Here is a 14,139-nt window from a genome sequence, read left to right as displayed (position 1 = left end):
CAGAACTTCTTGTTATCATTTTGAGTTGTTGTTGTTGTTGTTATCCTACCGTGCGATAGCTGTTGTTTCATCTTATGCCACAAGAAGACGTTGAAAAATGTTCAAGACATTTATTTTTGTTATTTTTGAAACATTCAAGACATTTTGGTTATCTTTGAAACATTCAAGACGTACTTTTATGATAGCAAATCAATTACCACAGAAAGTTTGACCTCTCTCTCTCTCGCTCTCTCTCCCTCTCTCTGTACCTCCCTCCCCCCTCTCTCTCTCCCTCTCTCCCCCCTCTCTCTCTGCATTCTCGAAAGGACAAACATACACATGCGAGAAGCAATCATAACCTCTTCCTATAGGGCCTTAGCACGACGACTTCCCGACTGTCTTCCAACTCGGTATGATAGAAGAATATAAATATCATTTTTGTACGGCAGTATCCACCCCTTTGGTTTATAGGAACAAAGTGCAAGTAAAGGGATAAAATTTCCTTTATCCCAACTGTTTAGGACAAACAAATGAAAGCTAAACTCCTCTGAGACCTCTTTTAGACCCTTCCTATGGATAAGTAGTAGAGACAATCATATCTTTGTATAATAATATGTAGAAAGTGTTACTTTCTCTATTCTTATTAAGAAATATTAGTAACACCAATGTTATTTACACTTTTTTTGAACATGTCATTTACACTTTAATTAGATGTATATGGTCCTTTTTTATTGCTAACCGGTCCGACCCATGGGTTGATGACTAGTATTTTCAAACCGAATAAATATATGATTATCCTAAATCACCTTATCCCCCATTGTCTAACTTTAAGTAAAATCTGTTTTGTCAAATCAAGAATTTATTCCTAGCATCCGTTCAACGTCAAACGGGCACACTAGTGTATCAGTGAACACACTTCTAAGGACAACGTGGTCGGTGGATCTCGAAAACGGACTCAACGGGACATTTGTACACTGCAGCATCCATGGTAGTATGACATTACTCATGCCGGAGGTGCGGTCGGAAGCGGCACCTACTACAGCATCCCGACGGCACCTCACAGCAGAATCAGTATGAGCTGCACGCGATAGACCTTATTACACTTCTATATTCCTGCGCCACCACGTTCGCCAAAGGGGACAAGGAGCTAATAAAGAAGAGGCTGGAGAGGATATGCAGCAGTCTCGCATCGGACGATGTCGGCGGGCCCCTGCATTGCCTCGCGTCTTCGTTTGCCGATGCTCTAGCACTACGAATGGTTCACCCATGTCAGGGCATGTGCCGTCCCGTCCAGCTACACAAGATTACCCCCGCACCGTCGGCCGGTGCAGTGTACCGCCACTTCGCCGAGATGTGCCTGTTCCTCCACCTTGCCAGGACAACGCTGAACTATGCCATCGTCGATGCAGCTCGGACGGAGAGGAATGCTGTGCTCCACGTCGTCGGTCTCGACGGCGCTGACATGGCCCAGTGACTTCTGCTCCTTCGCCTCTTGCCAAGGGTCCGCGAGCGGGCGCACATGACCAAATCCTCCGTCTGACCATTGTTAACGAGGAGGACGAGTTCTTGTCTGTCACCGGTGTGCTCCTCGCCCGGGAAGCCTAGAGCCTGGACATCGCCTTCCAGTTCCACCCAGTGAAACTCCACATCAATCAGCCACGCAACATCGAGCCCCTCGGTGTCAGGACTGGCGAAGCACTAGTCATCGTCTCCACCCTACAAGTTTGTAGAAGTGGCTGCTCGTCCTCACGACAGGAAAGGAAAAGTGCAGGCCCATGCTACCATGACGAGGGCCGCCGCGCTCCGCCGCGACCTAGCGGAGCTATCGCCAAAGCACATGGTCGTGACGGAGCAGGAGGCGACCACAACGGCGAGTTCATGGGCCGGTTCGACAACGCGTTCAACTACTACGGGGTCCTGTTTGATGCCCTAGAGGAGACTGTACATGTACGCAGGTCAGCAATGGAGCGGTCCGACATGGAATGGTGCCTGCTCCTATATGCAATTAGGGATAACATTGCCTGTGATGGCGCACAGCGTCGGGAGCGCCACGAGCGGATGATGGCCGCCGGGTTCGCGTCTGCGGTGATGAGCGCAGACGCAGTGGCGCAAACGGAGATGCTAGGGCAGATGGTGACCGGCTGCAGCAAGGGGCGTATAGGGTTTCCAGTGAGTAGGATGTGTGCTTCTTCATCCACTGGGGCGGCATCCTGATATTCTCTGTCTCGACCTGCAGGCGTGCGGTGTGACGAGGATCGCCAGATATTCTGACATGTGATATCTGCAAATTTCTCAATTCATTGCAATAATTTCATGCATTTGATGAATGTGCTTTAGTTGATTGCCAGAACATCTTGTTATCATTTTGAGTTGTTGTTATCCTACTGTGTGATAGCTGTTGTTTCATCTTATGCCACAAGCAGATGTTGGAAAATGTTCAAGACATTTTTTTTATTTTTGAAACATTCAAGACGTTTTGATTATCTTTGCAACATTCAAGACATTTTGGTTATCTTTGAAACATTCAAGACGTACTATTATGATAGCAAATCAATTAGCACAAAACGTTTGACCTCTTTCTCTCTCCCTCACTCTCTCTACCTCCCTCCCTCTCCCTCTCTCCCCCCCTCTCTCTCTCTCTCCACATTCTCGCAAGGACAAACATACACATGCAAGGAGAAATCGTAACCTCTTCCTATGGGGCCTTAGCACGACGACTTTCCGTTCTACTGTCTTCCAACTTAGTATGATAGAAGAATATAAAATTCCTTTTTTGGCAGTATCCATCCCTTTGGTTTAGAGGAATAAAGTGCAAGTAAATGTACAAAATTTCCTTTATCCGAATTGTTTAAGACAAACAAATGAAAGCTAAACTCCTTTGAGCCCTCTTTTAGACCCTGTAAGCCGAGTGCCAGCTTTGGCCACACGGCTTATAGGCTGTTCCGTGACGGCGCCGGCAGCCGCCTAAGTTGTAGACACGTGGGAGATGTCTTTTTCTGAGTGCGTCCTGTAAGCCGGGTGCATTTTCCGGTTGATACCGTGTTATCCCTATAAGCCGAGACCTTTTTTTTTGCAACACTCGGCTTATAGATGGCCATAAGCCGAGTCCTTTAAATATGCATGGCTTATGGACATCATGGTTTTCTTTTCAAGACTCGGCTTAGAGGAACATAAGCCGAGTACAAGAAAAAAAGCACTCGGCTTATGGGCTAACACACGGGAAAACCGGATTTTCCTGTAGTTCATGTGTGATTTAGTGCATTTCCTGATAAGGAAAATAATAAAAAATTGGACAATAAACAAGTAGGGTGCAAGAAGGCATATAGTAGCATCGACAGAATTATAAACAATCCATTTGAAATTTGAGAATAAGTACCATGATTAGTTCGTCCCCAATCTGGAGCACATGCAATGTGGGGTTGAGGTAGCCAACAGCCCGAAGCAGCAGAGCATTTCCAATCTTGATCTTGGCAGGGGTAATGTTGTATGCGTCCGCCTCCCAGAGTATGATGCAATCAAGCCTTGACGCTTCCACCATGGCGAGTTGATGTGACGGAACGGCATGCTAGAACAGCATGCATCTCAGGGAGGTGCACCGCATGATCTTTTCAGGAAGACTGATGAAGACGAGGGACCAGCGGTTCACGAAGACGAGTTCCTGCACGCCCTTCCTAACGAACGCCTTGATCCACTCCCTGAGCTTAGACATCTGGTTGTTGAGGTGGACGGATCGGAAAGGGCCCTCGTGGTAGCCGATGACTTGAGACGTGGCTCACCACCTTGTCGGGGTCATCAGGTCCGTTGCCGCTGCCATGGGGGATCAAGTTGTTGGCTTCGAGGTCGAGCGGGCTGGGGCACCAGATGTATCTCCAGCTTGAGGACAGGACGGTGGTGCTACTGGCCTCCTTCATGGGGATCTTGGACACGAACTGGCGTTCGATGTCTTCGGGGAGGGCGTTGATGTTGACGCGCTGTCCGCTGGAGTAGGAGGCTGACTCGATATCTGCAGAGGGAGAGGGTGGACTGTGTGGTGGTGATTGGCCCAGGTGGAGCAGGGAGGCAGTGCAAGATGTGGTCGATGATGATGTCCATGGCGTGGCAGGAGAGGTCACAGAGGCGGCCAACGACGTGAGTGTGAGGAGAGGTCAGAGCGGCGGCCGGGGAAAGTGAGACGGGAATGGAATGGGGATTGGCTGCATGACCTCGATCCAAATTTGGATACCCTGGTAGTACTCCACCAGTGATTTTACACACTCTCTCAGACCTAGGGCTCCGTTCCAACATTTGAGCCGGTTGGTCGGGAGTCGGGACAGGGCGCCGCAGGAGTACGATATTCATGGGCCTTTTGTGACCTTCATATTTTGCTCTGGATTATTAACTCTTCGTCAGCCCTTTTTACGTCCTTCCGTTGACAAGTCTGGGAGATGCAATGTAGTCGGCACTCAATCACATATTATTGTCTACAGATTGGAGGAGTACAATATTCGTGGACACCCTTTTTAACATGTGAACATTTAAAAAATGGCATTAGCACTTTGAGAAATGTATGAAGATTATATTAAGCGTAATGAACATTTATTGAGGATGTGTGAAAAGTTAATAAATTTCATGAACATTTTTCTGAGTGCCTGGACCACTTTTGAAAATTACCTGAACAGTTTGTGAAATATGTGCAAACGTAATATGAGTGTATTTTATCCAAAATACACTCATATAAACAAAGGGAAAAATATTCCTAGAAAGGGTGCTAGAGTACCTACCTCCCGGGGCTCGTCGAGGGCAAGAGTGCCCTTCAAGCCATTTGTTCGGTGGTGGCATGCCATGTAGGCCTCTCTGGGGCTCTCCAAGCCATCTGAACCCAGACGGCCCACACCCAGGTGTCTCAGGTTGGCGGTCCATGATGGGTCATCCGCGCGTTCGGGGACACCGTTATTGGGCGGTGTTGGGAATGCCTGCAAGCAGGCCCCGTGTGCAATGGCATCTCCGAACCCGCCTGTCAGCACCCTCGGCCTCGTGCGGCCTAGTACGCCCACGCCATCCTGGGCCGCGTCGCACCCGCCTTCCACGTTACGCTTGCCCGGTTAGAGAGCTCCCTACATTATCCTGGTTCGTGCGCGTGGTGTGTTTTGCTTCGTGTGCCAGGCATGTTAGGTACGCCCGCCCGACGACTGCCTCTAGCCCCATGCGCCAACCGAGTAGGGTATTTCCGTCCGGCCAGGCATTGCGGCGGCAAGTGGCTGGCATGCGCACACTCGACGGTGCAGGGTTGCTTCCTTGACACTAGCCGGGCACTGCTCGTGGTTGCCCCTACCGGATTTCTTTACTGTCGTCAGCCGGGCACTGGCGCTCGCAATATCTCTTACTTTGTTCCGGGTTGTTTCACTTGGTCGTCTTCAACTACCTTAAGATGGATGGTCAGTTCCTCGTCCTGATAAGTTTGTCTTTTCCTTAAGGAGGTTCCAATTTCCTATAAGTTTGTTGTTTTGCGCCGCACATCGGGCGCTGTTTATGCTAGGCTGCCTTTCACTTCATTTCACTCCTGCTGGTAGAAGCGAGCATGTCTTTGATGTAGGCATTCTCTATTGTGACGGGCGGCAGACACATGTCCATCAGTGGGTGCCTGAGGACATTGGGAAGTGAAAGGATTTTGGTAGGAAGAGAAGATCGACAGAGATCTAGATATATAGTGAAGGGGAGAGAAGAGAGGAAGAAGAAAAGCTAAGGAGAGAGAGGGAGAATAGACAAAGGAGAGTGAAAGGAGAAAGAAGAGGAAGTGGAGAAAGAATTGAAGGGAGAGAGGAGGAAGAAGGAGGCTGCCCAAAGCTGAATTGTTGGCCCACGGCGTGTCGTCCAACTAACACACCAATTGTATCTAGGTCACTAGTCGCGTTGAAGCAAAGAACACACCACTAATAATTAACCTGTTACTAGTGGCGTGGAAGTTTAGAGCCCTCGCTAGTACTAGTGACGATACTAGTGGTGTGCCCTTAGGGTCCACACCACTGATAGTTTATGCGGGATCACCACTAGATCCCATACACTATTGTCTAGTGTAGTGAGACCTAATAGTTTATGCGGGGTACGTGACATGACCTCTAACTGGAGAAATATATAGGCTTAATTGGATAAATACCACTCGAATTCTGGCGATGCCACTGCAATTTCCAAACTTTGAAAAATGTCATTTCCGTTTTTGAAAGTTTCCATAAATGGAAATGCCATTTTTCAAAGTTTGGAAATTGTAGTGGCATTTCTCGTAATTGCCAGAATTTGAGTGGCAATTATCTAGTTAACCCAAATTTATATGTGCTTGTAGAACCCATGAATTGTCAATTCGTATATTTAAAGTTAGGATTATTCAGTAAAGATCAGTATGTTATGCAATGCATTTCTTTAACTGAGCAAACCAAATTATGTCTTACTTTAACATACGTCTGGCCCTGCATCATACAGTTTGTAAAGGTGTAACAATCAATCACTTAACTCATATATTGCCGATTTTTAACTCGGTGCATATTTCTCTCTTCCTGATGTGTACATTCGAAAGCACTTGAAAAAACTGATATAAAAATATGTAACCAGTCCAATAATATACCTTGCCAGGGGTCAACTATATCTTACGTAAGCCTGCATGAAACAGTTAAAGTATATTATCCACAAATCACGACAGCATGATCAATATTATAATCAAAATAGAACCATTTTTTTCTGAGACGCACAACCAGATTGTTGTTAACTCGCAGGTGATTCTTTCATACATGTAGAACGCTCACACAGTTGTGGCTAGCCACATGAAAATACCTCATAAAATACACAGTTACTATGTCGTTTAGCCACCAACATCCACGGAATTCATGTATCATATGAAGAGTTTATCTTGAAGTGTCACAGATAAAATTGGGCAAAGGCAAATGGGTATGCAGTGTACGCATCATTTAAGGTACAAATATTTATTCAAGAAATCAGCCACATGATGGCTAGTAAATTAAGTAGAAAATAATGGTGATGCAAGGGTACTTGAAATTGGAGAGCTGCCGGCAACCTGACAACTGAAAGTACAATATTGCCTAAAAGAAGCTATATTGCCTTCAGGGACTTGACTATCAGTTTAGTAGCCCTTTGCAGAATAACTAGTAGGAAGAAGTGCCAGGCCTGTTCAAGTTAGGCAATCAAAAGGGTCACTAAGTAAGAGATCAGATGCTGTCTTGTAGTTTATGCACCCTGAAGATTTGCACAGTCTCATTAGCTAATTCAACCGAAGCGGCAGCCCTTTTCCATTTTTCTTCTATATCAGTTTCCAAGCCGGCAGAAAATACATCATCCGAAAAGTCAATGCAAATCTCCTTGAGCATGTTCACACTTTTCAAAATGAACTTAAAAAAATGATAGTTCGCTATCACCCCCACAGAAACCATGCAATACGAGCTTCTCAATGGTTGATTTCACACATTTGATGGGATCTATTTTCTTCTTCCATAATGTGCCATCACTGTCAACAGAGGTTTTGAATAGAGATCCGCCATTCTACAAAGAAAAGTGTTAGCTGGGCCATATATTGCATGTCAATTGTTGTGTGCAAATGATTTAGAATAAGGAAAAGTGGGAGAAATGGACGTCACATATACCTTGATATGCAATATCTGAATTCTTGGAAAGCATGTTAGAAATGATAGCGCCATCCTTTCTTCCTTTGGCGGCTCCAAACTGGAAATCAATGGCCAAGATATTGACACTCGGAACCTCGGCAGTTGGACTGGCATTTGACCCAGCCTACAGTTCATAACTCATTAAAATACACAGACATTCCTTGTTTTCTCAGTATCAAGAAACTACGCAATTGCTTATTCTGTTTGTGAATCAAGAGACAATAAAATATAAAAATAAACAACTGACAGTTAACACTTCACCTCAAGGGCAAGAAATACCGCCTTAAATGGTTTTATTATAATAATATGAATCAAGTAATAAAAAGACCGACACATTTGAAATAAAGAATATTAAACATACATTCTTCTACCATAAATCATGGAAAAAAGAAGGGTTATATTAATCTTTTGTCAAGGGCGCCATATTTTCGCACATTATAAGTATATTAGTATTTTATTATTCATTATAAATCAAGAGAAGAGGAGAATAACATTTGTGCCGCTTACATTTCATTTAGGTCAAGTTTTTGTGATCCACTTGGGTCAACATTCTGTCCAATGTCCCCACACAAAAAAGTGTAGTCAACAGATCGAAACAAATTGATCACACAAAATCATGAAAGAGAGCTTGAAACATATTCTCCCAAAACTGAGAAAGATCATGGCCTTAATTTGATGTGTTTTGGTGCTTAGAACACAGTTCGCGGGCATATATAGATATATTACTTAGCATAATTCTGGATAGGATCCTAGATAATATTATTTAATCCATGTTATATCTTATATTTACTAAATAGAAACACCACTGGAGGCACCAGGTTGATCCCAGAAAAATAATCAAAATTGCCCATTTGATATCTCTGTTAGTTATCTACAATCGTTGGATGAAGTATCTCAGGAAGTCATTGCCCTTTGTCCCACCTCAACACTTGTTCCTAACGGGACTTGTCTATAGGCTGTGATCTCTCAAAACTAAAGGACTAAAAGAAGCAAAAACAACCAGAGCCTTATGGATCTCTCTACAGGCTGCAATCTCTCAAAAAGGAAAAAGAAGTTGCAAAAAGGGATGAAAAAGCCACGCAGAGCCTTGCGGATTCATGTATAGGCTGTGCTCTCTCAAAAAGAAAAATAATTTACAAAGAAGAAAAATGAGCAGCGATAATTTCCCACAGCCACCCCTTCATCTATTTCAAGTATCATCCCCTAATATCTCCATGGTGCTTGCGCCTAGAGGTCGTTGTTTTATCTTCCCCAAGCGTCCACTTTTGCCGACCGTCTAATCCAGCGGCAAGTTCTCTGCTTGCTGACACTTCCTTCCACTGATTTTTATTTTGCGAATGGGACCTCTCATTAGTTAAAAGGACTCATTACAATCTGCGGTGCACTGTGCTGATACCATCTGGACCAGTGGATAGCCAGACGGCAGTACGGGGAAGGTATCGCCCCACACTGTTTCTGGCATACGGAAGATCACACAACACACTTGCGACCCAAGATTTGATCTCCAGTTTTTTTCGCACCATCGCCCAGCGTAAAACATCGAAAAAAACACCACTAGCAACGACCAGACAACTTCCAATAAATCTTTCTATTTTCTAGGTCCAGAACAGAATCTCTAATTCAGGTGATTAATTACAATATATTTATAAGTTAAAAAATTGCAATCTGTATTATTTAAAGCTATCAGGGTTATCTACCTTCTTAATAGTAGTAGGATTGCTGTGTGTGGTTTCCTTGCAGCTTTTAGTGTTTCTTGGTTGCCTGTAGGCACTGTTCACGAGGCGTCTGCTATATGTTGTAGTGGAAAAAGCAACTTCAACGTATGGATAATCTGTGCATGCACCATGAATTCCTTGATGTTGCACTGACGTTGTGAATTTTCAAGGGAGAGAATGATGTTCAATCATTAGTAAAAAGGCATCATCATTAGGTGTCAAGGAGAGCAAGAGTGCTGAATGCCAAAGTAAAATGTGATGATTATAAATGCTACTGCTCTTAATTCATGAGTTAAATGGAGAAAAATAAAACACTTCAGAAGGCCTTAGTTTTTATGTGGATCGACATTCCAGAGACTGATAATAAAAGGGTAACGATTATTGTAGTAATTTTCTTCTTCGCCTGTATAAGTTGGTGCCTTGCTGTTATTTCTGTTCACGTTCCTGGAGTTTTAAATATATACTACTGAGAATGAGTTCTCAAATTTAAAATAGCTATGACTACTCTCGCCATGGTTCTAAATTTACTTTGGCATTTAGATAGTACAACAAGTGCAAAATAAAATTAATATCCACAAAGATGCATGGGAGCTTTGCTTAGGTATAAGCTTTCTACGTGTATAAATAATATTTATTTATTTGTGATAAAACAGTAGTATGGCATTACGATTAGTTTGACATGCGTTCATGTATAGGAGTATAAGACCAATATTTACAAATATAAAAAAAATACCTTCTAAAAGAAAAAAAGAATCAATAACTGTGACCACCTCTCTATATATTCCAACAATAGTAATTCTTCTTCATGGCTAAAATAAGTAGAGTAATTAGCCACAATAAAATTCAATTTAAATTCCAATGAGACTATATCAACTGATAACTATTGTGCTTTTATTCGATTTCACTAAAAGGAGAGACTATCAACTGTATATTTTCTAGGTGAATGAATAGAAAAATTAGTTCCTTTTTTATTTGTGAGAAAATAGTAGCTTGCCATTAGGATTACGGTTAAATGTGTTCATTTATAGGCTCAATATTATAATTGTGAAATTTCCCTTCTAAAAGGAAAAAAGAATCTGTAACTGTGAATTTATAGGCTCAATATTTATAGTTTTCTCCGTAGTGCTGCTCTGGAGGACATGTACAATAACCCTGGAATTTTATCCCAGTACATCAGCGAAGTGCTTATGGTAAATTTAATTTCATAAACTGTTTAGTGCGGTGAAATAACTAACCACAGTAAAAATAAGTTTGATCCTGCAGGTCTGACTTGACGCTCAATTTATATAGGCAAGAAAATGATCCCTCTCTCGATGGATCTTAGTTTATATTCCTATACCAGAGAAATATATGAATGTCACTGGGTCTAATATCAGTAAAGTATTTCTAATGCCATATGTGTATGATGTGTGTGTTGGTTCTTTTCAGAAGGTTGTCGGTAGCCTGCCAAGTTATTTACACATTAATTAGCCACATGTAAGTTGTTCCACGTAATGACCCTTTTGCTAAGCGGTTCACGCAATTATTTGCTTCACCTATTAATGGAGAACATTTTATCGACTACTGCACCCATGCTTAAGAAGGTGGGATTATTAAGTATTTTCAGTTGCTCACATTCTGATTACAAGTCCCACATCACTCATTCATGAGTGCAACTATGTTTTTTTTCTAGAATTGACATGCAAGTTGATTTTCCGATGAGCTAAGGTTTCTCAGTCCACCGCATTATTATTGGACTGAGTAACAGTTGTTTGTGATCGAGACATCATGTATATAAAGTATTGTACTTCAAAGGTTGGTATGGTTTTTCCGACATCCGATGTCATTCAACTCATATTCTTCTGTATCTTAGTCGACGTTACCCCCAGTGAATAACTTCTTTGAAAAAATATAGATATCCCTTCGTATGGATAAGTAGTAGAGGCATTCATATGTTTGTACAATAATATGTAGAAAGTGTTTCTTTCCCTATTCTTATTAATAAAAATTGGTAACACCAATGTTATTTACACTTTTTTAGAACATGCCATTTACACTTTAATTAGATGTATATATATGTTCCTTTTTTTTGCTAACCTGTCCGACCCATGGGTTGATGACTAGTATTTTTAAACTGGAGAAATATATGATTATCCTAAATCAGTTTATCGATCATTGCCTAATTTTAAGTAGATTTTTTTTCAAATCAAGAATTTATTACTAGCATCCATTAAACATAAACGGGCGCACTAGTGTATGTGTATCAGTGTGTGATTTTGTGCAAGAGAAAACTGGACAGTAAACAAGCACAGTGCAAGTAGTTAGGCATGGACAGAATTAAACAATCCGGGCGAGTTGAAATTTGAGAATACGTATACGTATACCATGATTAGTTGGTCCCCAATCAGGAGCACATGCAAATGTGGGGTTGAGGTAGCCAATAGCCCGAAGCACAGGAGCAAATCCAATCTTGATCGGGGAGGGGGCAAGGCTGTATGCGTGCTCCTCCCAGAGAATGACGCGCTCAAGGCACGGCGCATCGACCATGGCGAGCTCATGTGAGGGAAAGGCGTGCCAGAACAGCACGCATCTCAGCCTCGGCCTAACGAGGTCGATGCGGGTCAGCGCCACGCGGCCGCAGATGAACGTCAGCTTCTCCAGCTTGGGGATGCCGACGAGCAGCCGGTCGAAGTCTTCTTCGCATAAGCCCACGGAGCACAGGCCGAGCTTCAGCAGCTCGGGAAACTGGACGTCGTGCCTGCCGGTGTACTGTACGGCAGGTTGCACACGGCGACGTAGAGACGCACCAGGGAGGTGCACCGCAGGATCTCTTCCGGAAGGCTGATGAAGACGAGGGAGCAGCGGTTGACGAAGACGAGGTCCTGCACGCCCTTCCTGGCCAAGTCCTGGAACCAGTCCGTGAGCGTAGACGTCCGGTGTACGATGGCCTTGCTGTTGAGGTGGACGGATCGGAAAGGGCCCTCGTGGGAGCCGATGACCTGGGAGACGCGGCTCACCACGGCGTTTGGGTCATCAGATCCGTCGTCGCCGTGGGGGGTCAAGCTGTTGCCGTCGAGGTCCAGCGGGGTGGAGCGCCAGATGTATCTCCAGCTAGAGGACAGCACGGTGGTGCGGCCGGCCTCCTTCATGGGGAGCTCGGAGACGATCTGGCGTTGGATGTCCTAGGCGAGGGCGCTGATGTTGACGCGCCGGCCGCTGGAGTAGGCGGCGGACTCGAAAGCTGCAGGGAGAGGGAGGGCGCCAGTGGTGGTGGTGATTTGCCCAGGTGGAGCAGGTAGGCAGCGCAAGATGCGGTCCATGGCGTGGATGAAGGCCGCCAGACTCGCGTCTGCGGCCATGAGCGCAGACGTAGTGGTGCAAACGGTGATGCTGGGGCAGATGGTGACCAGCTACATCAGGGCGTACAAGGTTTCGACATCCCGATGTTCTCTGTCTCGACCTTGCATGCGGTATGACGAGGATCGCCAGATATTGTGACATGTGATATCTGCAGATTTCTCAATTCATTGCAATAATTTCATGCATTTGATGAATGTGCTTTAGTTGATTGCTAGAACTTTTTATGCCAGAAGCAGAAGTTGGAAAATGTTCAAGACATTTTTGTTATTTTTGTAACATTCAAGACGTTTTGGTTATCTTTGAAACATTCGAGACATTTTGAGTTGTTCTTGTTATCATACTCCCAGTTGTTGTTTCATCTTATGCCACAAGCAGAAGTTGAAAGTACGAGGTACTAGTATGATAGCAAATAAATTACCACAGAACGTTTGACCACTCTCTCTTCCTCTCTCTCTCTCCCTCTCTCTCTCTCTACCCCCGTCTCCCTATCTCGCCCTCTCTCCCCTCTCTCTCTCTACTCCCGTCTCCCTCTCTCGCCCTCTCTCGCCCTCTCTCTCTCTTCTCTCTCTCTCTCGCTCATGCGAGAATAAATGTACACATGCGAGAAGAAATCATAACCTCTTACTATGGGACATTAGCACAACTACTTCCCGACTGTCTTCCAACTTAGTATGATAGAAGAATATAAAATTCCTTTTTGTGGCAGTATCCATCCCTTTGGTTTAGAGGAACAAAATGCAAGTAAATGGATAAAATTTCCTTTATCCCGCCAGTTTAGGACAAACAATGAAAGCTAAACTCCTCTGAGACCTCTTTTAGACCCTTCCTATTGATAAGTAGTAGAGCCAATCATATCTTTGTATAATAATATGTGGTAAGTGTTACTTTCTCTATTCTCTTAAGAAACATTAGTAACATCAATGTTATTTACACTTTTTTTGAACATGTCATTTACACTTTAATTAGATGTATATATTCCTTTTTTATTGCTAACCGGTCTGACCCATGGGTTGATGACTAGTATTTTCAAACCAAAGAAATATATAATTATCCTAAATCACCTTACCCCCCCCCCCCCCATTGCCTAACTTTAAGTAAAATTTGTTTTGTCAAATCAAGAATTTAATCCTAGCATCCATTAAACGTCAAACGGGCACACTAGTGTATCCGTGAACACACCTCTATGGAAAGCATGGTCGGTGGATCTCGTTAACGGACTCAACGGGACACTCCTACACTCTGATAATCCCCAAGTGCAAGGAATCATCGTAGCAATTTCCAAGGGTGGAAGTGACAAGTACGGAGTGTCGAACTCACAAGGAGCTAAAGGTAGGATCAATATTCTCTCAAGTCCTATGTGCCACTGATATGACTATACGTACACCAAACGTTTGCTTCCATCTAGAAACGAGAAATAAAACTACGTATGGGTATGAAAGGGATAGCTTTGCATGATATCG

The 14,139-nt window shown here is 43.8% G+C and overlaps 1 pseudogene; it reads left to right on the top strand.

The window, feature by feature from the left end:
• Positions 1-729: 729 nt before the first annotated feature.
• Positions 730-2,228, top strand: LOC147983364 (GRAS family protein TF80-like; annotated as a pseudogene).
• The last annotated feature ends 11,911 nt before the right edge of the window (positions 2,229-14,139 follow it).

This window comes from Triticum urartu, chromosome 2A (genome assembly GCF_056163025.1).
Source record: "Triticum urartu cultivar PI428250 chromosome 2A, HENAU_Tu73, whole genome shotgun sequence".
Taxonomy (NCBI): Eukaryota; Viridiplantae; Streptophyta; class Magnoliopsida; order Poales; family Poaceae; genus Triticum; species Triticum urartu.
The sequence above is the reverse complement of the archived record's forward strand: the minus strand, read 5'-3'. Positions and strand labels throughout refer to the sequence as shown.